The 4,364-nt window shown below is 43.1% G+C and overlaps 1 pseudogene; it reads left to right on the top strand.

Annotated features, from left to right (window-relative positions):
- Positions 1-675: 675 nt before the first annotated feature.
- On the top strand, positions 676-1,748 carry LOC136172546 (T cell receptor alpha variable 18-like; annotated as a pseudogene).
- The last annotated feature ends 2,616 nt before the right edge of the window (positions 1,749-4,364 follow it).

The raw sequence follows: 4,364 nt of genomic DNA, 5'->3' as shown, positions 1-4,364 counted from the left end.
CATGTATGGATGTGAGAGTTGGACCAGAAAGAAAGCTGAGCGCAGAAGAATTGATGCTTTTGAACTGTGGTGTTCAAACGAGAACCCCTTGACTCTTGAGAGCCCCTTGCACTGCAAGGAGATCAAACCTGTCAGTCCTAAAAGAAATCAGTTCTGAATATTCACTGGAAGGACTGATGTTGAAGTTCTAGCTCCAATACTTTGGCCACCTGATGCGATGAGCTGACTCTTTAGAAAAGACCCTGATGCTGGGAAAGATTGAAGGCAGGAGGAGAAAGGGACGACAGAAGATGAGATGGTTGGATGGCATCACCGACTCAATGGACATGGGTCTGAGCAAGCTCTGGGAGCTGGTGTTGGACAGGGAAGCCTGGCCTGCTGCTGTCCCTGGGGTTGCAAAGAGTTGGACACGACTGAGCTACTGAACTGAACTGAGGTGTCATGACTGTGGTGTAATCTTTCAGACCACCACCAGAGGGCGGGGCTTCCTTCAAATGTGATTCCTTTTTGTATTCAGGAGCTGGTTTGTCTTGCCTCCTCTGTAGCCACAAGACAGATGACTGCTGCTGTGCAGAAAGTGGTCCCCATTTTCTGAGTGAGGAGCTTCTGTAACATCCAGCTGAAGACTAACTTTGCTAGATTTGATGTTTCTAGGGAACAAGGACTGTCGCCAGAATGTTTTCTGCCACTCAGTCAGTTCTGGTCACCTTCTTAATACTTGGTAAGTAGCATTTTATCCTAAAATGATTTCTCATTTTCCTATGATAACAGGTCAGTTTTATTTTTCTTCTCTGGCTGAAAACTCTCCTCCTGTACATTTCTACTATAACGAAGTGATTCTCTTGTAGGAGGCACCAATGGTGACTCTGTGAACCAGAGAGAAGGCCCAGTGACTGTCTCAGAGGGGGCTCTCATGACCCTGAACTGCACTTACCAGACCACGTATTCAGATCCCTATCTTTTCTGGTACATCCAGCATCTCAACAAAGCTCCTCAACTCCTCCTGAAGGGCCTAACAGCAGACAAGACGGTAGAGCATGAAGGTTTTCAGGCCACTCTTGTGAAGAGGGACAGCTCCTTCCACCCGCAGAAACGGGCAGTGCAAGCATCAGACTCGGCTGTGTACTACTGCGCTCTGAGTGACACAGTGATGGAGAGCTGCAGGGGGAGCTGAGCGCAAACCCAAGGGGAGCAGGAGGCTGACGTCAGGAAGAGGTATATTCTCTCCTTGATCAGAGTTTAGTGTACATTTAGAGTTTTTGAGGAAAACCAACCAAGCTCAGGTCTAATCGTAGAAACTCAGGGGGTTGGGAATTGCTCTACAAGATAATAGGGTGGATGTCAATCTTAAAGAAGACCCAAGTTCAATCCCCAGAAGCACCCCTGTTCAGCCAGAAGGATTCCTCTCTGCTCTAGACTGACCTTAAAAAAAAATCTATTTTCCTCATAATGTATGATAGATATTAGATGTCACAAAATTAGTAGTTCATTTAGAGAAAAGAAACAGATGATTAAAAGCGCATCACCTGAAACATCATCATAAACCAACACAGAGGTACCAGGCAAATCACATACCAGTCTGCGTGTGGTTGAGATATAACGCTATTGAGGTGCTGTTTGCAGTGAAAGCCTTTGAACCGGAGCTGCTGCAGCCGTGGGATGAAAAAGCGTCTGTGACTTTTGAGTGGCCATGTTTCTTTTATTACTTATTTGTTTTATTTTTGGTTCAGCTGGGTCTTTGTTATTGACCTTGGCTCTCTCCAGTTGCAGCGGGTGGAGGTTGCTCGTCATTGCGGTGCACGGCCTTCTCACCGCGGCGGCTCCTCTTGGTGAGGAGCGCGGGCTCCCAGTGCACCGGCTTCAGTAGCGGCGGCGCACGGGTCAGTAGCGGCGGCACGCAGCCTCTAGGGCTGCATTTCTGATGTAAGGAAATAAGGATGCTTGGTCTGGTGAGCTTGTACTCATTTTGGCTATAGGGTGGATATTTAAAAGTAAGATTATTTTAGCACACATTATTGATTCCTGTTAGACACATACAGCTCGACAAATTTTGTCCACCAGGAAGCTTGCTGTGGTTGCATTAAACAGACAAGGAACTTTATCCAGTGTAAATTTCCACAGAAACCCATGCCTTGGAGTGTAGGAAGAAAAGTTACGACGATTGAGAGTAAGCAGTTTTATCTTCCTGTATGAAAGAAAAACTTGCGAGCTTATTTGCTGTAGATTTGGGCTGCAGATCCCTACCCCCAAAAGAGCTATACAAAAATAGAGGACTATTTGTTCTCAGAGGTCACTATAATCATAATAAATTGTTTTTGTTACAAAACGTATGTCTATGCTAGATGCATTGACTGAATATGCATGCAGCCCTGATGTAACTGTTGTTAATTTAATTACAGCATGGCAACCCACTCCAATATTCTTGCCTGGAGAATGCTATGGACAGAGGAGCCTGGTGGGCTACAGTCCATGGAGTCACAAAGAGTCAGATATGACCAAATGACTTTCAAGTCTAAATAGGCAGCTTACAATCACCAACCACATCAACAAGCCATGACATGACGCAGGCAAACTGGTATCAGCAGTTACATCTCCTGTTCTGATGCAGAATTGTCTCACAGTTCAGTCACTGTGCATGCGCCCTCAGGCATCTACTCAGAGGAAGAACTTCCCACATGGGGCTCCCTGGCCTGCTCAGAGCTGTCATAGCCTCTGTCTGCCTTGGTAAGGCTGGTAAGGATGACCGCCAGCAGACTCAGCTCTGCTCATCTCCCATGTGTAGAGGTAGGGCAGGTGATTATTGTCTGTTGGGGTTTAGGAGAGTTGGTTAACTGGCAGAGGAATTAGGACTCTTAATCCTCTGTTCTTTGAAGCCCTCTGAGTTCCACCAGGAGAATCAGCCTCTTCCTCTCTCTCTCTCTCTCTGTATATATATATATATTTCTTTTCTTTTTCTTCTCTCTAGGATCCATCATGGCCCAGAAATTAACTCAAAACCAGTCAGAAATTCCTGTACTGGAGAAGGAGGATGTAACCTTGAACTGTGCATATGAAGCTAATAGTTATACTTATTATTTATTTTGGTACAAGCAACCACCAAGTGGGGAAATGATTTTCCTTATTCATCAGGAGTCTTTCAATGAGTTGAATAGAACAAAAGGTCAGTATTTTTTGAACTTCCAGAAAACAACGAGTTCCATCAGCCTCATCATCACAGACTTACAGCTAGAGGACTCAGCGGTGTATTTCTGTGCTCTGAGAGACCACAGTGATGCCGGTGCCTGAGGGAGCCCCACAGAAACCTCAGATGCCAACATGTGAAGTCCCCCAGCTATGAACACCTTCGTGAGATTCTCAGTAAGGACAGGAACAGGTAGCAGGGTTAGAAGTGAAAACCTCACTGTAAGAAAATGCTATCTCTTTGGCTCAGAGAGCATATCTCAAAGTGTCATTCATCAAAAATACTTTTATCTTCAGTTCTTTATCTTGCAGAAGATCGTTTGCCAAATTAAAGAAAAACTTAAATGGTGATTTTATTAAAGTATGAAATTTGGCTTTAAAAAATTCAATAGTATTTGAGTAAATCTGCATCTGAGTTGTTAGAGTTGTAGGTTCACTGCACAAATATTTATGCATTGCTAAGTCTGGCCATCACTGTGGATCTGAAATATCTCTGAAAGGACACTTCTTGGACCCTCCCTGTGCCCTGCCTCACCTGTGCCGTGAATGACTTGGAATGATGTGCACAGAGTAACTGTTACCACAAACCTTCACCCCAAGGGGAAACGAAACCCTACAGTTAACTCACAACTAACCTCATCACCTGGTCACATTCTCTATATGTGATTACAGAGTTATGTATGTTTAAGGTAGAAAATAGAATATGCAAAGGAGGAATGCTAAAAACAAAATAACTCACCAATTTTACTAGTCAAAAAAACTCTATTAGAGATTCATACCTTATAGGATATTTCTATTCTGAGTTTTTACCTGACAGTATATTGTGAAATAATTATTTCACAACAATATTTACAGGTCAACATCACACATTCTAATGGTGATATTCCAATGTGTGATTTTATCATACTTTTGGGCTAATTCCATTTTAATAGCTTTCTAGATTGTTTTCCTGACTGTAGTAAACAATACTGGAATAAACACAAAGGTATTTGGTGATTTTCTTGATGACTCCTAGGAGTTTAATAGGAGTTTACCATTAAATCTTTCTGATGTGGCTCCCTGCTCATTTCTGTGACCCTGGACTATAGAGCATTTTCACTCTGCAATTACTAAACAGTCATATTTTCCTTGTTTCACAAAACTCTTTTATACAAAGGTTTTGCTTTATACTTTAGTTCCAATTA

Source organism: Muntiacus reevesi, chromosome 7, assembly GCF_963930625.1.
Source record: "Muntiacus reevesi chromosome 7, mMunRee1.1, whole genome shotgun sequence".
Lineage (NCBI taxonomy): Eukaryota > Metazoa > Chordata > Mammalia > Artiodactyla > Cervidae > Muntiacus > Muntiacus reevesi.
Note: the sequence above shows the minus strand (reverse complement) of the source record. Positions and strands in the feature narration are given on the sequence as shown.